At 42.0% G+C, this 23512-nt stretch overlaps 1 long non-coding RNA gene across 1 annotated transcript; it reads left to right on the top strand.

The window, feature by feature from the left end:
- The first annotated feature begins 367 nt into the window (after window positions 1-367).
- Window positions 368-23512, top strand: LOC126528114 (uncharacterized). The gene is made up of 3 exons (XR_007598873.2): window positions 368-972; window positions 7635-16708; window positions 18207-23512. It is a non-coding gene; the product is annotated as an uncharacterized lncRNA (long non-coding RNA).

Consider the following 23512-nt stretch of genomic DNA (forward strand, 5'->3'; position numbering starts at 1 on the left):
CTAAATTTCCTGAGTCCCCCACTACGGGTGCATCATAATCAAATCGTGGTTTTGGCGCGTAAAACCGCATAATTTAATTTAATTTTTAATGCTACCGCAATAATAAGGTGCGCAACGAAACAAGAGGCACGCAAACAGACAAACAAATATACGCTTGTGCATCGGCTCGTGTGTTTGAGTGCACGTTTAGAGAGCCCCAGGCTCGTTGACAAAATTAATCGCTTTTTTTAAAAAGCTGGCAGTTTATTCGCTCTTCTATATGTAATTCTGTTCCGTTCCCCAATTCCTGCGAGACAAAACACTTTTTTTTCTCTATCTCTATCTCTCTCTCTCTCTCTTTTTCCTTGCTTTGTCTGGATGGATGGATGGATGGATGGATGGATGGATGGATGGAAGGTAGGAGCGTCCCCTTTGAAACGGGGTGATGACAGTTGCCACCATGCTCAGCTTTTTATTTTGCCTTTTATTTTTATTTACCTGTGCTGTGTGCTATTAAAATTCTCGATTGTCTTTAAATACGTCTTCTTACCCTTTTAACAACGGCTGTCACCGTTGTCGTCTCGTTAACGATGGCAGCGCTAGGCAATACGGTGACCATTTTCAGCACTTCTCCAAGCACGGGCTTTTTCAGCGTTGCTCGACTAGCGTTTGACGCGCTCTCCTGTGCATTTCTTTGTTACGCTTTTTCATTTCTGCAGTGCAACTCAACCGACGCAAACTCTTGTCGAATGCGGCTTACCCATTCAGTAGAGCGCTTGTGCGGATTTGGTGTTTCGAATGTTCGTTATGCGTAGACAGTGTTGTGCTCACGATTGCGAGTCTGTTGTTGAAGCTATTCTGTGATCCAGCCTGCATACCGTGCTCGGTTTTAGTCAACGCTGAAATGGCATGTTGCATCCTCAAATGTGCCTGCGCGCCAAGCTTTCTAAAGAAGTGCCGCGCAATAGATGGCCAGCGCAGTGTCCATGTAATGTGAGTACTGCAGTGAAGTCGGTACTAACTCAAATTTCGAGAGTGTTGGTTTGCATTTCGTGTGTGGTCCTTGATCGTGCTGGGAGATCGAAATGCGCGCGCTTTATAAAACTGACGTGCTGCTTTCGCTGACGCGGTAACGATGTTTTCGAATTAATGCGAGCACATTGTCAGCACACTGTCACCCTAACTGCAGAAACTGTTTAATGCGAAAGCTTTGGCTGTCACCGTGTCGTTAACGCCACAAGTTTTCCCGTTGCGGCTGCCTGAAGGAAACGAAAAAGGAAGGAAAACGTCAGCCGAAACTGCTCTAGGCTAAACTTTTGCGTAATTGTGTGCGGTTCATCGGTTTAGTAAAGCGCAGTGATACGGCTGCTAGAAGCATATCGTAGAATTCGCGATTGTACCAAGTAGCATGTAATGAGGCAGAAGAAACATCTTGTACCTTAAGCTTCCTGTAGTGCAGTTTTTAATAATTCCACGCGAATGATACAGTTATCGTGTTTAGCAGTTATTTTCTATACAAATGATACAAAGAAAGCCCTTTGAGAGATCTGGAGGTTTTGATCAGCGTTTAAATTTGCGCTCCCAACTGCCGTCTGTTAGGTGTTGTAGCTTTTCAGCAAGATTTAACCGTAAAACATGATGGAGATACATATTAACCGCGCAGAAGTAAGGCTGAACAGTGGGCCATAATTTCAGTCTATTTGCATGCTACATAGCAATATTTCAAGGCTGTCGGAGAAAGTGCTGGCACAGCAACCTCATTGAGCTTGCGTTGCTGCTGTGACTTCATTTTATCCCTTGCATAAGTAGTTGGCCCACTCGACCATTTGCTAACTGTTTATGTCTGTGCAAACATTTGAAAATTTCAAATAGCAAATTCTGTATTCTGCTGTTGAAATTCAGTCATCAGGTGAAATATCTGCCATTTAAAATATGAGATATCCTTACTTTGTAAGCAATCCACAGTAACATCTAAATAACTGAAAAGTGTACATTGAATCAGCAGGCATTAACTTCAGGCTGAATTGCACATCATTGAGCCAGAAATGCAGATGGAGCTCACAGTCACCTCTCCAGGGAAGGTTGTAATGCCCGAATTTTGACACAGATGTGCAGAATAGAATGCAACCACTATAACTTAGGAACTGGAACGCGCTTTTTCTCAATTTAATATGAAGTCAGTCACTGTAATTATCAAATTATCCAAAAAGATTACACTGTATTTGGGGGCTGTGCAACTCACATGCAGGTCATTTCAAAGGTCACTGTTCATTGCTCTTAAAACCCTTTCATGCGCTCCATTTCGTTTACAATATATTCAGACTGCTAATGATCTTGTTGCTTGATCCACAAGAATGATAAAGTGGTAGGTGCACAACAGTATTTGCAACATCTCAACAGGCTAGAGTGCCTCGATGTCCTCCTTGTCCGCTGCTCCATACAGGTTAAAGACAACTGCGTTGTCTACTACAGCGTTGGGCACGTGTATGGAGGATACAAACGAGCGCCAGCAACACGTCCCTACGGTGTTGGGCGTGCGCGTGCCCGACACCGTAGTAAACGCCGCGGTTGTCTCCACGCTGTACGGAGCGGCGGCTGAGGAGTACATCGAGGCGCCCTACAACAAGCCATTGCAACAGCACTTTGTGCCTCAGTTCTGAAATAAAATGTACAGTACGACTTATATGTAGAAGCCACATCCTACTTAATTTTATGCACTTCAAACCTTGAAGGAAAGAAAGCTTGGGGGAGGCCCCGGCCGCATTGGAAAAAGTGGGGTGCAAATTGTGTGCCTTTGGGACTAATGGTCCAAACAGCAACATTGTGATAGCAACAGCTCCTCGATCCCCTACTCAGGCGAACAAGTGTGGACAGCATTGATAACCGTTGTTCAGCTGTAGGCACATCTGCACTTGCACCGCGCACAGAGCAGGCACATGCAGTACTGTCATGGCACTGCATGTATTTGCAGCAGGGTGTTGGAACGAAATGTTTTTCATTCTGGTTTTAGTTTCATTCCACTGAAAGAAGTTCCGTTCCGGTTCTGCTTCGGTACGAAAAAGAAAGTGATCCGTAACGGTTCATAACGGTTTTTGTTTGCATGCAAAAATTTTTGAAGCAGAGTAACAATGAAAACATATTATTTATTGTTCTCAATAATTGAATTATGAATTCTGAGATCATCCTCAGTGCCTTGGGTCACAGTAATGAGCATGATCTCATAATTCACAATCGAGGCATTGAGCATGAGCTCACAAGCAGCACGTCATCGAATGTACTCGCCGAAATGCGAGACCACTGTTCCAATAAAACTGACCTAAACAAACTATAAAATTTTGGTAACAAAGGATTGTACACACAGAAAACAAAACAATAAGCTCTTTAGTACGCAAGCCCTGTGTTTTGCTACAATGTCAATCTGCTAGCGCACCGAACGGCAGGCTTAGGTTAAGTGGAGCGCTCGACCGGCTATCACTCTTACTATCCCTGCCTGAGATACGCGCAAATGCTGACATTGCCTGGCGTCGGTTGTTTCGAATCGCCGACTTTCCTGTTGAATTGAAAACCGATAAAAATTCTTTCAGTTTCACTCCGAAAGAATATAAAAAACAATGTTTCAGTTACGTTTCTGTTCTGACAGACTGATTTGCAGGGCTCTTGCAGTCATGCTGTGTTCTGCAGTCCCCACAATACAAGCTTGGTTTACAAAGCACGATAAGAGACTGTGCAAACCAGTGGCTCCTCTGGAAAGAGCTTGGAAGAAAAGGTCTAAAGAGGAGAAGGGTGGCCTACCAAGGTGCCTTAATCATCACATCTGGCTTGAGATAAATGACGTCGGGGGCCTTTTCTGTTTTGTTTCCTTCCTCCATGCCTCAAACCACAAGAGCATTTTCCTTCCTAGTCAATCACAACCTGAACAGATATTTTGGGCAGTGGTATGGTGACCAACCTGGTAGCAGCGGTGGTATACTGCTGACCTTGAAATTAGAGTTCATGAAACCACCAGGCATAAATGAGCCTTCTATACACTGTGACAAACTAACAGGCAGTTTTGGATTTTCCACACATGGATGAGTTTGGGTAAGCAAAGCACCATGCCCAACTTGCATTCTTTTGTACTCCTGTGGGGTTCTTTTGTATACCTTTGCATTCTTTTGTAAGCCTGCTGGTTTGCCTCCCCTAACTTTGCGTGTGCAAAATCTGAAACTCCCTAATATCAGTGCCACTCGTGTGAAGTTAATGCTGTAAGTTTGTTTTACGATCCTAGTGTCACACAGAAATATTTAGCTTGCAGAAGTTTGAGAAATTATACTAACACATTGATAGGCATATTTTATGTAGAATTACTTAAGTTCATAAATGCCTGTTTCAAATTCCTGTAGCTGCTAACATTGGGAGCAAAAATACACATTCAAAGGCTGCATAAATTGTGAGAATGCACTATGCCTCAGCCAGCATTAAGTGTTGCGGTGAAATACTTGCAGAGCATTGTGGTGCCACTATGACATCAAGTGCATCACAGTGGCACCACAAGAAATGCATTAAACTTGAAGGCATTAAGCAGTTAATGTCATGTTATGTGCCCATGCTGCACCTGCCTGCTGCCTTCCACTCTTCGAACCATACTTCCTGAGAGATGCCGGTGTTGAAAGAAGTTCACTTCTGCAACAACATAATAAAGATGAGGAAACAGTTGACTGGCACATGCTTATCTTTTTTTTAAATAGTATACAAGAATTTTTAAGAATGGCCTGTGGCAGATAGTACAGTTGAAATCCTTGAACTGGACTGCTCAAAGAGGCAAACGTTACTTGCACAATCAACTGAAATGTATAGGTAAATAATTAACAAAAAAGTCGCTTATTCAGTTTTCAAATAACTATAAGGGTGGCACTGGTTTTGAGGTATGTGCCTTCAAGCTATGGATAAAAATACACTGTTGTTTCTCTTACTTTATAATAAAAGGTTTTCTTCATTGAAGCACAAAAGTAAGTCGACTGCCAATGTATTTCTTAGCATGCTTTGGGAACCAATATCTCGAGACTGGTGTCATCCTCAGAGAGAGAGAAAAACAGAGAAAGGCACAGAGGCTTACCAGACGAACATCTGGTTTGGTAATCTGCACGGGGGAGAAAACATAGGGGATTAAAAAGAAAGATGACGGAAGAAGGTCGCGGGATCGAATCCCGGCCACGGCAGCCACATTTTGATGGGGGCAAAATGCAAAAACACCTGTGTACTTAGATTTAGGTGCAGGTTAAAGAACCCCTGGTGGTCTAATTTCCGGAGTCCCCCACTATGGCGTGCTTCATAATCAGCTTGTGGTTTTGGCATGTTAAACCCCCATCTTCTTCTTTTTCTTCTTCTCTCTTTTTTAGAAGGCAAAGAAACATACCCACAGTAATAGACGCAAGTTGTCTATGTCAGTTTCTTGTCACTTTTGTTGATTTTAGAAAAGTCATGGGAGCGCACATAGCTTTCTGTGTTGATGGATGAGGCCAAGCCTCTGTAAAAAGTCAACTATCCAATTGGCTCTGTGCACTCTGGACAGGCTAAAATTGGATGTAAAATCAAGTGCTGTGGCAAAGGAGAGGCTCAATGGTCTCCTCAAAATTAATATGTAGGTCGCTTATGGGTGAGTCAGCCATTCCAATGAGGAAGGAGTACAAATTTGTGAAAGCTACACCCAGTTGCAAGTAGCACAGCAGTGTAGTGACACATCGGGAGAGGTTTGATGGTAATCATAGCTGCAGTGATATATCAGGCATGCACAAACAATGGCTGCTAGACAATATAAAGAGTCAGCATGTTGTGAGTAATTCGTTGAAGTTCCCTGGCTGTGTCCATTCTTGATAGTGGTATGAGCATGCTGATGAAGAAAATTAGTGCAAACAAAAAGACAACTTGCACGGAAAGAAAAGACAAGCACTGCACTCACAACTGTTTAATAGCGGGAAGGGTTTCACAAATATATCACCTAGTCATGCGTGCGCACAATCATAATAAAAAAGCACAGGGAGAATGTGTAGGCAGGTCAAAGGCGGTTGTACTAGAAGTCGAACTCTGGGTTAATAAGTGTGATTGACGACGCACTTATACAAAAATCTCTGTTCTTTTCGATAAAAAAGGCTTCCAATGCAACTCTAGAAGAAGTGTTAGTACTCATGCCCAGAATATTAAGCTCCAGAATCTTAGACACACACACCGTAGTTTGTGTATTCATCATGGGCTGATCTGGCAGCTTCATCAGCAAGGTGTCTGCCAAAAATGCCACAGTGACGGGGGGTATTCTGTAAGAGTCCACCTAGTGGACATGTCCATTTCATCTGCTGTTCAAGTTCTGATTGGCTGGGCTGGGCTGCGCGTCCGTAGCAGCGAGGCGCCACAGCCAATAACCACTTCAGCAGCAGACAAAATGGACGTGTCCACTAGGGCGACTCTTACAGAATACCTCCTCAGATAGCCACTGGAAAATAACATTGTCTTTTTCTAACAGCGCAATCATAGATTTCTATTAAGTTTGAAATGAACTGTTCATAATCCCCCTGGCATAGTGCAAGCAGATACTTTGCAAGAAGATGGGCCTTGCAGATACACCAGCTACAACTTGTAAATTGTAATATGTGTTGTAAAGTAATTTTTTAAACATAATTTCTAAAATTTTTTTAATTAGTCGATTATGTATTTCAATTTCTCATGCAAGTAATATCCATTTCTTCGAGTAATTCAGCTCAAGGACTAGAAATGTTTTATCTGGGACAGACCATTTTTTTTTAATTCTGTGTAGTCTAAAAATACCACCTGGTATGAATTCTCTTCGTGTTAGACTGTGGCATATTTGCCGGTAGAAGATTTAGAAAAAAAAATGGTGCGGTAGAAATTTGTATGCCAATTTTCTTGTGTCGCAGTTGGATTGTGCAGCAGTCTGGCAACATTGACAAATGGCAAAAAAAAGTTCATTCTGCATGGTCGATGCCCACAGCGTACGTGGGGTTTCATTTTTGCGTGTACATCTCAAAAGTCAGCCCGACAGGCATTGTCTGGTTTGTGCCATATTTATCCATATGCCATATTATTGCACCCTTGCTGCATTGGTAGATGCAAGAGTGTGCGGGGCAACTCCAGCAAGGCGTGCACATTGTTTTGGAACATATTGAAGCAGATGACACGGTGACAGCCTCGCATTTCTTGACATCCCACCAGCCATGCCAAAATGGAAGTTGCTGTCTGGCGCTCAGAGGCATCAACTTCAGATTAAAATTTCCGGTTAAAATGTGCGCTGGGCACCTCGTTTACATGTGTGTGTGTGTGTGTGTGTGTGTGTGTGTGTGTGTGTGTGTGTGTGTGTGTGTGTGTGTGTGTGTGTGTGTGTGTAACCATATTCTTAGTTACAATGATATACTGAAAATAACTGGATGACCATTTCGTGGCACCTTTAGAACTCGTGCTTTACCTGTCCAGGTCAGAGAGGATGCAACATGTCACTCCATTACACAGCTGCCTCCTTTGGCTACCCACTTAAGTTCCTTGCATGTTTTTGCGGTGGTGGCACTGGCATTATAAAATGTCTGTGTGATTGTGGCTTGCACGGTCTGGACTTTTTGTGAGTGTTTTGATATCGAAAGCTAAACCAGTTGTTTCTCCATACTTTTCAGGTTGTCTGCTTCTAAAGCTGGTCAGGAATGAACACAGCCGAGCATTCCTGTGTCTTCAAGGACTGTTGTAACATAGCACTGTAGTCTCGTTACTCCCAAGCCACATGGAAAAGAAAAAGATGTTTTGTTTAGTCACCTTAACCTTTTATGAAATGCATGTTGTAGTCAGAGAGATTGTCAATCATAAGAGATGCGACATTTGATAACTGTGATGTGAACTTCCACATAGAAAAGTGCTTTGATGTGTGTTTGGCTAACATGGGTGGTATGTTTCCCAATTGTATTGAGTCACTATTTAGAGCTTTCATGTTTCCATTTTGCATATACTTAGTTGTGAGCACTTTCTTTCTGCAGCGGCTGAATTCATACTGCTAGAACTATGAGTGAAGTTGGACTGAAAGCTTCTGCCGATTGTATTTTTGTGTGCTACTGCGTGTGCTCTCCTTCATTGCTGACAGATTACATGTTTATACTCCATGCAATGTCTCTTCTTTGTGTGCACCATTTAAAAAATTTGCTTTCTAACATTGCAGCTGCAACGCTACAAATTTCATTGATGCCAGGAATGTCAGAGTCAACCTGCTTATTACCTTTGTATATTTGTTTTTCTTTTCAGAGTTGCTTTGCCTACTGTATTCATGTTAATGTGCTTCTTGATTGTAAAGCTCTATCTTGCTGTTGAAAAAAAATGGTGTGGTTGGGCTAGCCAAATGAAAAAACAAAAATATTTTAATTTTTTCATGACTATTCAACAGGTCTCATCATTTGCAAAGCAGCAACAAAAAAGAAAGAAAAGCAGGCCTCAAGTTCTTTTGCAAAAATATTGTTTTGCATTTGCCAACAATAGCTTGCGCTTGTGTTGTTTTTAATCATCGCTCATTGTGAGACAATCTGTTCCATTCGTGCAGGTCAAACTGCGTTTACCATTTGCTGTAAGCCTTCTAAAGGGCCCTAGTTGTGCAGCGCTCCTCCGGAGCAATGCAGCATTTTGTTTTCACAGCACCTTTTTTCGTACAATCCACAGCACACATAACACACTTGACATTGCTAGGAACAAGTTGCTTTAACTTGCATTTCCCATAGGCAGCAGAATCTCATAATCCGAAATGAAGAAAGCGACTATAATTTAGATAATCTCCAAGCAGAACAGCACATTATTTTTTTATCTCCTGATAGTTGCAGTAATGACTCTGGAAATAAGTTAATGGGTATGTAAAAATCAAAGAAGTTAGAAGATCACACCACATTGGACAAAAGTTCGGCTTTTTTGATGTGTGCACATATGTTATGCAAACACAATGCTTGTGACGGAAGTGTTATATCACGTGCACAATATTACGCAAGTGGAATCCTTTTATGCACTTCTCTGTAGATCAGCGCTCCATTCAATGCACACTCTGGTGCACACTCAATGCACACACTATCCACACTTTTTCACTTCTCGGTAGCCAGCTGCAATTTTCTGTTGCTGACTTCACTTGTTGCCTCAGCACCTGCAAAGTGGGTAAAAGAGGCAAAGGAAGCTTGACTTTAAAGGGCCCCTCACCAGGTCCCATAGCAAATTTTGGTTACACGCTGGAAGTTGTTACGTGTCCTCTAGGGAGCGTCCTGCCACAAAAATTTTTCAAGTCTGCTCATTAATGCCAAGATAGAAATATTTCAGTGCCGCGAACCCATGATTTCAGCAGGCGGGCTCCACTGCATAGCGAGACTCCCTCTCAGGGTCTCTCTATGAATTCTCTCAGTCTCTCAGAATTTCATATCTTTCCGCGACGCGTAGCAGTGTAATACTTTGCAGACACGATCATTATCACGCAATGTATGCTCTGCGCTTGTCAGCTCAAAATGGCTAGACCTGGTGAGGGGCCCTTTAAAGCATAGCAAATATTTCTGCAGCCACTTCTGCCAACATTGACAGCAATGGCATACAAATTTCATTGTGAGAGAACTGTAGTCATTGTGCAATACTCCATTCCTGCTTCCTCTGATTTAGCCTAAAACATATTTATCCCACGTGCGCTCCATGGCCAAGCAAGTGCTGTAATCGCCAAGTTTTATGAGATGGTGGCTAATCATTATGTGCAGACAGTATTCGTGTCTGCATTTACAGCAATAGTGATACCTTAGCTAAAAGCTTGAAATTATCCATATATTGCATGTGAAACTTTCTGAGCCTGCACAGGTTCGCCAGAACAGCACAAGTTAAATGTTCAGAACATGTACTCATTTTTCTTTCATGGTGCATGAAGATTGTGCAAGCAAAACAACTAAGCCTCTTCTGTTTCACAAACTGCACCGGCTTTGTTACTTGTGTTCTTTGAATGAAATTGAAAGTGATTTTTAAGAAATGTGCTTTTTAATCAACATTCTATCAATCCTAGATCCCATTATTTTTGACGCTGCAGTATAATGTCCAAGAGGATACTAGTGCCAGTATTTGGGATTGCCTTTTACGGACTTGCATATGAACCAACACTGTTTGTCATTGTATGCGAAATATTGTATCTTGTTCTTCTATTGAGGTTGTGTCATACAGAGGTTATTGCAGTGTTACTGTTGCCTAATAATTGTCCATTTTTGTCTTTTTGTCTCTGCTTGGCAATTTTTACAGAAATTATTATTAAAAGAATTAAATTTTGCGGCTTTACATGCCAAAACTTTAATCTGATTATCAGGCACGCCGTAGTGGGGGGACTCTGGAAATTTCAACCACCTGGTGTTAAAGTACACGGATGTTTTCGCATTTCGCCCCCATTGAAGTGTGGCCGTCGTGGCCGGGATTCGATCCCGCAACCTCGTGCTTAGCAGCCCAACACCATAGCCGCTAAGCAACCACGATAGGCGGAAGAAATTATTATGTTAGTTCAACTCAGTGCCTAAATTTAGCAGGGTTTCTTCAGTAATCTACTGTTTATGTAGTTCCAAAAATAACACACAATGCTAATTAGCCGTGGTGGCTTCCAGATCCCATTTCATGAATCTTTAGCGAGTCATCCAAAATGGCTGCTTCATTTGCATGCCAGCTAGCAAAGTACACCTTTTCTCATTCTAAAAGGACACTGAAGATATGTGGTGAAGCAGTTTAGACTGCTAGAGTGCTGCTTGAAAACTTTATTTGCATTTCTCTGCAAAAATAAAAATTGACTATCCTCATTTCAAAATTTGGTGCCATAGTTTTCGCACCCATGATGCTATTACATCATCACAAATTTCACAGCATTTCTGATTATTCGAGCCATTTTCGTGCAGCTAGGCAACGTTACCAACGAGGCAAACTGATATATAGCTTACTTAACACAATGTAATCTTCCTTGATTGATGAACACTTAAATATTCCCATGCAGTTCTAAATTCGTGACTAAGTGAGGGGGCAGCTAGCCTCACGAGATTGTCAAGGTGGCAGCGCCACCCGTCTATAATTTGGCACCCTTTGTAGCTTACCAAGCTTTCACTTACGATCAGAACGAGCTGTCTGAAATTGCGGGACATGTAATCTACCAATCCATAGCTTTCGTTAGCCTGTTAGTGTCCCATTGTAACTTCAGTCATGCTTGGTTAGGTCGCTGTGCATTAACTGATGACATAAACTCTGTTTTGATTCACAGGGTTGGTGCCGCGCAGTGGAGCATCTGTCACATTTTGCAGAGATTCTCAAGAACAGGTAGAAGACGTCGGGACCACTACCACAACAGCACGTGGTGCAAGTGACAAGAGAGAGCCAGACAATCGCAACATTGCTTTCATGCTTCAACTAGGTTTGACCAAATTGCAGCCACCACAGCAGATTCCGGCATATCACATCAAGACAGAACACGAGATGTCACCTCTTACCTCTGGAAATGGCCCTGATATCCAGTTTGAAAACCTTTCTCAAGAAGAGCTGTCACTTTGCGATGCCATCTGCCACCCCAAGGCTGCATCCTCCACTCTCCCAGCAGCAGTGTTTTGTAGTCTCCCGACAAAGCGCATGAAGCTATGGCGCACAGAGCCCTCAAAAGTCATTGTTGAGGATTCTTTGCAGCTTTGTGGAACCATAGGGAAATCTGAGGAAGGAGCACCTGGCACTGGCATTGTTGTTGATTCTGCTGAGGACACAGATCCACAGGTGAAGAAGCATGACAAGACGATTTCCATGATTAAGCAAAAGTTCCATGACAGAAGTGGACAGTCCAAGCCCAAAAAACGAAGGTCTGTCTTCTTGGGCATTCCCTTCAAGGTCATCACAACATCAGAACAAACACCGCAAGACATGTTGCAAGAAAGGAGGCTCCGTCGAACCTCAATAGAGCAGAAAAAGATGTTCCAGTGCCCACAGTGCCCAGAAACATTTGTCTATGAGGGCAATTTGCTTGACCACATAAACAGTCACACCAAGAAGAAAGTGTTCCAGTGCCTACACTGCAAGATGAAATTTTCGAACAAGCGTATCCTCACAACTCACATCCGGAATATCCACCCCTAGTATACCCTTCCCCACTGCCATTCTTCTGTTCGATGAAAAGAACTGTAGAAAACTGTAGTCTCGTGCAGGTGTTCTGTTTCCTTTCTTATTTGTTTGTTTCTGCAGAAAATTGAGTTGTTGATAGTGCAAGAAGCGTTATCGTTCCAGTGTAAGATAGTACACTAGGTTCTAGATACATGTCAATATTTCTCACAGCGATTGATGATTACTGCTATTTGTAGCGTGCATGCCAGTCTTGTCGAGACATTGCCGACAGCTTTATAAACTGGCTTAAGTTACTCAGGATAAAAGGAAAAACAAATAGCACTACTGGACTAACAACCCAGACTTTCAGGCAAATGTAATAGCTGTTAGACATTGCATTTTACAGTCAAACCGCAGTAACCTCAGCATGTAAGGATGTGAGCAGTCATTTATAATGAGCCGGGGAGGTAGGCATAAAGCCGTTTTTTTTTTTTTTTTAGATTAGATGTACCTGTGTGATTGTTTAATTTTGTGGTTGTATCAAGGTCATAAACCTCTGGCATTAATGTCTCTTTGCCAAATAAGTGAAGTGTTTGGTCCAGAATATTCTGCATGCAGCATAACTTCAGTTATATATAATTGCATACTTTGTTTGTTTATTTAACTTCATTGTTTATCTCCTGTGTTAGAGTGTTCTTGTTCCAGTGTGCTAGTCAGAAAAGTTGCGAGCAAGACATGGTAGAATGGAGCTTGCTGAGCATAATGGAGTCATAAGAGAAAGGCGGATGTTTCACATACTCGAATTTGCTCAAAATGATTTCAACTTTTGGCAAAAAAGGAGAGGACATGGAAGGATAGACATGGTCAGATTCGTGGTAAAGAGGTAAAACCATGTTTCCTTTACTCTTAATACTCACTGTATGCTCCACGTATATTTCAAGTCTAGCTCTTACTCTTTGTTACAACTTTAATTTCTTTGTAACTGAGTTTTGTTACCAAGTTAGTGCCTTACACGTTCATCATTGTGTTGACAAAGCGTGATCAGCACCTGTAACCTTCTAAATTGCCCATTTGCGGTGTAGTTTCTGCAGTTAATAAAGTTTCATGAGTAAAGTTTCCAGCTGCACATGACTGATCTTTTGCTTATAAAACACCAGGAGAAACCAACAGTCTGCAAAACGTGACACAGAGACGTGACACTGCTGTCACTATTTTTATTTTGATATAGGAATGAGAAAAGGCTGTATTCATTGCATCAATGAGCACAAGTGGGCTGGTGGCCATAATTATTGCAGTTGTGGCAAACTTAGTTGTCATTAGTTCTGTCAGATTGAAAGTTGAATACTGCTAGTGTAGAGAAAGTTACTAGTGTAAACTGCAGTTTATCCCACTGTGTATTAGGTGGATGTAGCATTGCTGGTCCCATACTTGTCTGCAAGCCTGTTTCTACCGTGTTATTTTTGTCACTTTGACTAAGCTTTGCCTGCAATGTGACATCGTACTTTGGACTGTGACAATCTTTACTATATAATCGAGCTTGTGTTTAGTGAAGTGTCCGTATGTGACCATTTGTAAGATCTCCCCAGGCCCAGTCAGAGATTCTTGTTATATACTGGAAGTTGTAAGGCACTATCTAGGGAGTGTTCCTACCACTAAAATTATAAATATAGGGTCAGTATTAGCAAGGACAAAAGCAAACGAAATATTATACAATTATCGAAGGAGGTGAGCGACCCTCCGCACAGCTGAACCCCTCTTTCACTGCCTCGACCAATGCCTGCGAGCAACATTCCCCCACTGCATTCTCTTGCATTAGAACCGAGGGCCAACGCAATATTCAGATCACCACCCCCGCCTTCATTCCGCTGTTGCTGTGCAGCCCATTTCGACTGTCACTTTTGCGCACCCGATGTCTTACAGAAACCCCGATGTTGCTCTTTGCTATTTGTACACTGCGCTCTGTGTGTGACACAGAGGTGGTGCCGGTGGAGTTTTCTCTGCTGGCGAGTGGCTTCTTTGAGATGAATTGCTCATGGGCTTTTGTTTGAATATTCAGCTGCTTTAGTGGCAAGCATCATTTTAATGCAAGAGGATTCCAAATTGGGCGAGTGGAAAACGTTCGTGATGATCAGCATAGGGAAAGATGAGACCAAGAATAGGAAAACGCAGTTTAAGCGTTATTTTCTTATTCCTGATCCCGTCTTTCTCCACACTGATCATATTGAGTCAATTTAACACTTTGCGTACCTGATAGTCGCTTCATGATGTGCCCAGCATGCTTGTCTTTTTGCAATGCCAAAGCTGGTCAGGGGACCTTTAAGCTTGCCGCAAAGGTTATACAGACATTAACAGTCAAGGGACAAAATAAAGCACATTATCATGTCGCGAGAGGAAGGCAAAGTGTGCAGCTGAATTGCCATAATTAGAACTCCTAGGAAATGCTAAATTTTGCATGGATTCTCCAGAGTTAAATAAAGTAAGCTAGGAAGCAATTATGGGTTATTATAAGAGCCGGCTTGCTCAGAAAGTGGCAAGCAGGTGTAAAGACAGTACAGCTAGATTCCATAGAGAGTCATCCTCAGATCTGTCAGAGTGGAATCTATATTTGGTGGCTTCCACTGTCCTACATAGCTGCTTAAACGCCAAACATGGGCATGCTCTATTAATGCTTTGGAAACTTGCTAAATTGGCAGGTGCTAGTTGTCTTTCTTGCGTATGAAAAAGCCAAAATAATTGAATTGACCGAAACCCTTACTTGAATTGAGCAGCTTAAAATAAATTTAGAAGTGAAACAGTAGGCCAAGCAAGAAATTGTTTCTTGTTTTTGTGCTGTTTTCATTCTTATTACCATATCCCAACAGCGAACTGTCCTGAAGAACTGATTTGTTTGTAAATTCAGCATTTGAACTATGAGTTTGGATCGCCACTAGCTGACTGCTTTTATCAAGAAGATCACAATAGATGCATTGTATGTCGTAAGCAAATGGTATTTGTAATTAAGGTAGCAAAGTCGCGCTCCAGCAGTGTCATATACTCTGTGCGTAGAAAATTGAATTCATAAAATGGCTATACCTGAATGTGTTGCCTTCAGCATGCAATCATTGATCAAGCAAAGAAAAGCAGGTGTGACATCTGCAATTTGTGAATGGGCATGCTTCTGGTAGCAGACACCTTGTCAGATAATGCTTCTCTCTCTCCTCCTTTATTTTTGTGTCTATGTGGTATGACTCTTGAAACCAACATCACAAAGCTGCAGTAATACTGACGGCAATGTTGGTTAAGGCGAAAGGGATGGCCATACCATGGCTTGACATGCACAAGTGAGCTTGCAGCCCTATTCCACACAGTTTCAAAGAAACTTTGTTACACAAGCTTTGTTGAAATTGCTAATGCCTGGAAACATTTTTTGCTTTTAATTTGTCTTTCAGTATCATGAAAAGTGACGTTTGCCAATGAAATGAGCAGTCAGAGCTATGTTTCAGCTGTTCTCACCCAAACCTCTTCTACACCCTATCTCTTCACCTTCTTGTACTAGATACTGTAGTGCCCCTAAAGGTGCATAACTTGTTGACAGTGAGGCAATCTATTGAGTATTGTATCACACAAAAGTATTATTAAAAAATAATTCATAGATTATTGCCATAGATATGCCTTAGAGTGCTAATACCTTGGGGTGTCTCATAATACAGGTTATAACATGGCTATGAACATGCAAAATACACTAGATCCGAAGACCAGCGAAATTAGTTTTGCCAGTCTTCATAGGATATCTTGTGTGTTTTATAAAAAACTTCATATTTATCACGGTATCCAAGAATGACATTTCTTAATAAGCTGTTAACCATTAACACTAATCCTTAAATACTGGGCACAGATAAATTGGCAAGTTCCAACTATATAGTGCATTTGGAGAGCTCCCCTATGTTGCAACGCACATTGATCTCCAGAGATGGTTTTTAACCGCCCCATTTGTATTGGCTGCTAGTGACACAGGAATGCTAGTTTTCGTACAGAAATAATACTTGTGCATCTCCTTTAACATTCTGCTACGTAGTTAACACATCTCGATGCCAGAAAGCGAGAATATCGCCACTTTTCAATTGAGGGGGTCACTGTCAATAATGCTGCTTGATGGCTCCTGCAAAAAGGAGTTGATTGTGAAGCAGCCGTCCACACAAGTACTTTAGAGGTGATGGTGAAAATGTCTGATAACAAAAACACTGCTCGGAAACCACCATGGAACATTTTAATTGCAGCGATGACTTCAGCTGGAAGAGAAGTGCTGTCCATTCCCCAAAGTTCTGGTGATTCATCGATTAGAGGAATCTTAGAGAATTTCAAAGCTAATCAACTCTCATGTCTGTGCTGGGTTTGCACCTTCAGTACTGGGAGGCAGACGAACAAGAAAGTCTAACGCTTGCTGTACTGTAAAGTTGTGTACGTGTTCCACTCTGTGCAAGAAGCACCACTGCATGTGCAAACAGCCATTTGGCTGATTGCACACTCAGTGGCATAAATGGTGGCTTCTTCGCAGCATGGCCATCATCCCTCGTCATAACGCCTGTGCCAGACAGTGCTGCCGAGCGCCGACCTGTAGTACCGGTCCCACCTCAAGTTACAGCCACAAGCATAGCACCTCATGGGATAGGTGAGTGACCAGCAATTTTGTTTTGCTTAAGTCTCCTCTGGTATTTTCAGTGTTGTGCAATTTCACAAGGACCACACTGCATTTTAGCTAGAAAGCCCTGATGAAGCTAAGATTGCAATTTTTTGCAATACAATTTTTGTTATTTGTTCTTCTGTGTCCAATTAGTTGATGAGTGGTACTGGCATCTGTATAAGTAAAGAAAGCCAATGTGGTATAGTTTTTGCCTGTATGTGCTATTGTAGACAAATGAAAAGTGAATGAATAAGGCTAAGTAAAATGCATTTTTTTGTTTCAATTTTTGCCACCTTGTACAAGTCGAATGCCTTTACAACGAAATGCTTGGGACCTCTGAAATCATTCGTTATACAGGTCACTTCATTGTAACAGTCACGCACCCCAAATCTGTGCCAGGACCAGGACGGAATTATTACTTCATTATACAGGTCATTTCATTGCATAGGGGCATTCATTGTAGAGGTGCTCAATTGTATAATGTGGCATGATTTCAGGTTGTATGCATAGTTTGGGGCCATGCCATCTTTGACAACCTTATATGTAACAGAATAAATGGAGCTCACTCATACTCCCTTGTAAAAACTACTTTTTGCTTAGAGCATCCGCCGTGGTGGCATAGTGATAGTATGGCATCGCACTACTAAGCCCAAGGCTGTCGCATCAAATCCCAGCTGCCGCAGTCGTATTTAGACTGGGGTGAAATGCAAAAACACTGTGTAACTGCGTTGGGTGGACATTAAAAAACCCCAGTTGGTCAAAATTAATCCGGAGTCTCTTAGCACATAAAACCCCAGAATGTAATCTAATTTTTTTAACTTTTAGCCATGCCTCTTAATCAAATTGTGGTTTTGACACATGGAACTCCAGAATTTAATCTAGTTTTCGAACTTCTAGCTTAGGGCCCACTCGGGCTTGCAAGAGTTTGACTTGACGGAGTTCACTCAAACTCGGGCTCACTTGGAATCGTACTGTTAGGATTACTCAGAGTGGTCTGTGTGCACTAAAGTGCCTGCCCAATTTTCTGGATAAGCTGGCCCAGTACATCTTTACCGTGCCACCGCAGAACATGTGGCCCAAATCAGGACCTTGCCATAAGCATATGAAAATTTGACGTAATCGTACAAAATAAAAGCTTTTTGTTCTCTCTCTAAACCACCATTGTGAAAGCAGACAATCCTTAGAACCAGGAAAAGGCGAAGAGATACAGGGACACGCTGCCACACAGTACGTCTCTGTGTGCTCACTTTCAGTGCTTCTTCCGTTTACAAAATGCCACAACAATCAGTCCATTCCACTGAACTGTTGCTCAATATCCCTGGTCACTTCAGGAATGTTCCCTAAGTAAGTGGTGCTAATTTCATTGTTTCAAGGTTCTTGGCACGTGCAGACTGTTCTTGTAGCTTGTACAGTTTGTCTTGTAAAGCTTCCTTCAGGCCTAACAGTTTCAAGGAACTCACTGTTAATCCCTTCTCTCTTGCCGCAGTATGCACACCCTTCGACTCGGCGATTCTTCACAGAGGCATCGACATCATAGGGCCTTGTGCGCCCAGTATCAGCCAGTGCGAGTTGTCAGCACACGGCAACAGTGCTAGAGCTGCAGACTTTGCTGCTACCGGCGAGCCCATCATTCAGCAGTTGGGCGAAGGAGGGGCCAGCAGTGACCAGGACATGGCTGCAACGCAGTCCCAGAGGACACCCAAGCCTTTTGCCTGTCACGTCTGCCCCATGAGTTTCGGTTTTCACTCACAGCTTCAGGTACACCTGCGGTCACACACCAAGGAGACACCGTACCGATGTCCCCACTGCTTCAAGGGCTTCTCGCAGAAGGGCAACTACAACCGACACATGCGAATCCACATGTGAGCAGGAGAGCAGCGTATCAAGGCAACACGGACATTTAAGGTTAAGCTTGCTCTTTCCCCACGTTGCACAGAGTACAGTAATGTGAAGCGCCTCACCTAGTCTTGCCGGTGCTTCCGTGCCAAAAAAATGAAGTTGCTTGACAACATATTAGAATGAGAGAGCTTCCCCATGTGTATGAACAGAAGGTAGCTTCAGACCTTCTGCTGAGATTTCGGAAAGCGACTGTAGTGATAGACACTCGCCTTCGTGTCCTGGAATAAGAAAAACCTCAGACCAGGCATATCTGTGCCTGAAGCAACAGAATCATCACCACCGCCACCACTATGTTGGCCACCTAGGGTGTGTCAAAATGTCTGTACATTTTGGACAGGCTCCACAAGATTGTGCAGTGACAAGTGACGTCAAGCGGTGTGCTCAAGTAACTGCAGGCATATGTCATATGTGCGTCGGGCATTCCTTTTCGGACATTGTAGATATCCGTGGGGCATTGTTGGATGTCTAAGGCTCGTAGAATGTTCAGCATTAACTGTGTTGTATATCTGTGGACATTGTTACTGCAGGTGAGTGTGTGATCTTTTGAGATTGTATGAAAAAGGGGAGAAATTTGATTTTTTTTTAAGAAAAAAGAAGCACTACTTCAGCTTCCGCAGGCTCTCATTATGCTTTTGCATGTTCATATAGCTGTAAGAATCATGTGCGATCATATACCAAAGAGACTGCCACGATTCTTTTCTGTTTGGAGGGTTCCAACAAGAAAAATGGCTACAACTATTTTGTGTAGGTCCACATGTAAGAGGAAGGCAGTGTGTGACTAACTAAACTCTAGTACAGCAGGCGTGCCAAGATGTTGCTGCTTTCCTGAACTCATTCTGCAAGAGTGTGTGGAGTGACGATTTGTGTAAAGAACACCCAGTGAACTGTTTGGACTATGACAAGTGGTTGCATAAATATTCAAGCTTCACACTCAAAGCCATTGTCGAGTACTGTGTGTTTGTCTCCATCTCCTTCTCTTTCTTCTAGAGTGCATGTATGTTTGTGCCAGTAAGAATAAGTTGGGGTGTTGTTCTCCATACTATACTGGTTGCGTATTTTGCACAAATATATAGTTTGGTCTTTCGTCGCTTAGACAGACAGAAATCTGAACAAGTTGGTGTAAATTCATGGGTATGAAATGGCATGCATACAAAATGTGGACAGATAAAGTAGAAACAGCCAACATTTTGTGTTGTTTCTCTTTTGTTCATGCTTTGTACGCCTGCCTTTTCATTTCTTAATTTCTATAACTGCACACTTAAAAGTGTTCTTATAGTTGTTGTTCTTGTTTTTTCTGGAAACAAGCTACGACTTAAAGGTGTTTGCTGTTTCTCTCCTTCTCTCCCTTTTTCTGGGTCTGTTCTTATTGGGTCTAACCACTACATTTATTTGTGTACACAGTTGGAAACAGCCATCCCTAGGCATCTTGTCATGTGGTCGTTCATATATGCATAGAACATTGGCAAACTAGCTCTGCAGAAATTCACTAGGTGAAGGAAATTTCGCAGCAATGAAAAACTCATCCACATGACAGTAGCGTGAAGCTACAAGGGAAACCCACACAGGTTTCACAGTAAACTTCACAGTTGAAGAAAGAATTCGTCCTGGTCTGGAGATAGAGCTCTGGACCAACACCTTTGCAAGGTGATCATTTTACCATCTGAGGTAACCACGCAGAGCAAGGCTGAATTAATTGACAACTCAACATGCAGTGAGACTAAATATGATGAACCACTTCTGCATTGATCTGAAGGTGAAAGAAGCTTCTTAAAGAGAAAATTGTTGTACGCCCAAAGTTAGCACTATGCTACAAAGACATGCGTTTTTCACACAGATTTGTGTTCCAGTGGATGGTGCATTAGATGGACGGCAGCTTCCCTGTTCAGATGAAACCTTGTGGCAATATTTAAATGCCAAACCACATGTCAGTGGGGAAGGTCACCAATGACCTGAAATCTTTGGCTTTCTTTTTCATAGAGAGCTCACAGGGAGCGAACAGTTGCTAAGCAGGCATTTTGGACAGAATCAATAACTATATAGTGAGTGCTTATTACCGAACTACCTGGGCATGTCACTTAAGTTAAACAAAGAGCCTTGGTTGTTGCTGTTTTATGTAGTAGTATTCATACTTCTTTTGGAGGGGGGGAGGAGGGGTGTTCTACAGACTCTTGTAACAGCTTCACCGTCCTTCCCACCCCCCATACCCCAATACTTGGTCACAAAAGGCAACTGGTGTTTGTTCACAAAGTCAAACTTCCATGTAAAGTAGGTCAAAGCAGATAACACCTAGGAACATGCATGCTCGCTTATGGCTCCATATGGCTAAGCCGTACTTGTTAGTTTCCTCAAAAGTAGGTGTCGGTTTCAGATCCTGAGGTTAAAGCTGTGGCATGCAGTGAGTACAAACTAAATATACTCCGGGAATATTTTTAAGGATTTTCTTTTTAGGGTGGCTATTGCAAAAGTTTATACTGTACTTGCAGGGCTTGCAAAAAGCTTGCCTTTGTGTATTATCCTTTGTTATCTTATACCAGGTGCCCTTCTTTAGTTGCACCAAGTTTTTACAAATCGCCTATGGCAAATAGCACAATTCTAAATCTTGAACTAAATTTTTACAGTGGAGCTGTATATATATGTCTACCCTCCCATACATTTTTCAATGTCCGTGCCTCAAAGTTCCCGCGCCCTCTATGAGGAGGCAAAGTGAACCAGAAAGGCATGTGCTGACATCTGGTGTAGCAAAAGGAAAGCTAAGAAGCCACCCAATACATGGTTTCATACAATAATTACTTGAGGGAACTCTGGTGCTAGTGTCAGAGGGAGCTGCAATCGGGGTGGTTCAGCCAGCAAGCGAATTATGGGGAGTACATGGATTTGCCTGAACTTCGTCCTTCTGGCTTTAAACGTCTCTTCGACTTTGTAAATTCATCATTTTCACTGTGTAATGAATAATCAAAGAAACATAATTAAAACCATCCGCTGGGAGGATTCAAGCACAGGACCTCCAACACAGAAGCCCGACATTGAAACCATTATACCATGGACGCAGGCATTGACAAGCAGGATAGGACGTCCTTATGAACTTCTTGCAGGCAAGTCAGCGTCTTGAGATGCTTGATGCACTTCAATTTGGACTCCTCGACAGGTTGAGCCACTAGTAGCAGCGATTGTGCGTGTTCGCAGGGTATTCTACAGACATGGAAGGGAAAAGCCCCAAAATACATAAACTTTTACACTCAGTGGTGTGCTTTGTCTTTCTTACAGCTCCGCTGATAGCCCACATTCACAGAATGGAATGGATGCGAATTTTTTCAATGAGGTGGACCTAGCTTCTGCAAAAAATCAACAAATTAACATGAATTTACTAATTAACATTTTAAGTAATTACTTTACAGCACATATCGCTATTTATTCATTGTAACCGGTGAGTTTGCAAGGTGTATCCAAAAGCATCCACTTGAAATTAATTTTCAGGATGACACGAGTTATTAGATATTTATTTTCGAAGTGTTCGACGAAATGAATAGGCGTGTGCAGTTACCTTTGTGCTTTAATGCATAGCGCAGGATTTTCTTTAGAAAGTAAGTGGAACCACTGCATTTTTACTGCAAGTTTGATGGCACATATGATGAAAACAGTGCCGTCCTCAGAATTCGTTCAAGTCTATATGTTTTGCGAATTTGCTAGCTGCAGCTCGTAAATTGCAATATGTGACGCTGTAAATTGATTAGTACGAAACTCAAGTAAAATTTCCTTAATTAGTCAATCGCACATTTAATTGCTCTTCAAAGTAATGTCCACCTCATCGAGTAATTTAGTTCAAGGGTTAGAATTGTGTTATCTGCCACAGGTAATTTTTACAAATTTGGCGCAGCCAAAAAAAATCACCTGATATACACACAAGTAGTGATTTGTTAGTTCTGTGGCGGTTCCTATTTTATTGCTTGCTGCTGACACCAGAAAGATGTTAGGGGATGGCATAAATGGTTATAAGCTAGCTTTCTTGCCATTATTTATGGCAAAGCTTGGCGGTGGGTGTCGCGTGATTATACATCTTGGCATTGCGAAGATGTAGATCTTGTAATACCTCTTAAGTAGCACTTTCTAGGCTGAGTAGTTTGTGTAGATGCTTTCATGAGCAAGTCTCCTGCCACCCTTTGCAGCGAGTGTAGCTTGGAAGCCAGGTTACAGACGAGAAGTGCTCGCTAATGCACTCTACAAGGCGTTCCAAACAACATTAAAAGAAAACAAAACCTTCTTTGCAAATGGAACCATTTGTATCCTATTAGCAGACATCTGAACAATCTACAAGTGTATTTTGTATTCTGCCTGATTACTAGTCAGTAATGTTATTAACGACCACCTATTAATTTTATCATCGCTACATATGGGGTGATCATTTTTAAGTTTTCTGGAATTTTTAAATGTTGCCTGTCGCAAAACATAGTTCTAGTCCTTGAGCTGGATTACACAGAGAAGTCGACATAACTTTAATGAGAAGTCGAAACACATATTCAGCTAATTAAAAAATAATTAATTACTTTGCAGCACATTTTGCAATTTACAAATCGCGAAATGTGCAATTGTAAATTGTCTACAACTCAAATTAATATGTGTCGTGAAGTGATTAGTTAGGTTGATTAGTGAATTCGTGTTGAATGGTTGAATATGTGTTTTGATTTCTCATGCTCGTAATGTCCGCCTCTTCGAATAATCCAGCTCAAGGGCAAGAATCATGCCGTCTGCCTCAGGTGATCTTTTTTAAATTCCAGAAAATTTCTGCTGTATAGTAGTATGTTTTAGTGCTCGTTGTAAAACAGCAGTGGTATTTCTTTGTGGAATGCTCTCCTTTGGCTTTTTTACTGTGACAGCAGTTAAAGGCTCGAAACTGGG

The sequence above is a fragment of the Dermacentor andersoni genome, chromosome 9, assembly GCF_023375885.2.
Source record: "Dermacentor andersoni chromosome 9, qqDerAnde1_hic_scaffold, whole genome shotgun sequence".
In the NCBI taxonomy this organism is placed as follows: Eukaryota; Metazoa; Arthropoda; class Arachnida; order Ixodida; family Ixodidae; genus Dermacentor; species Dermacentor andersoni.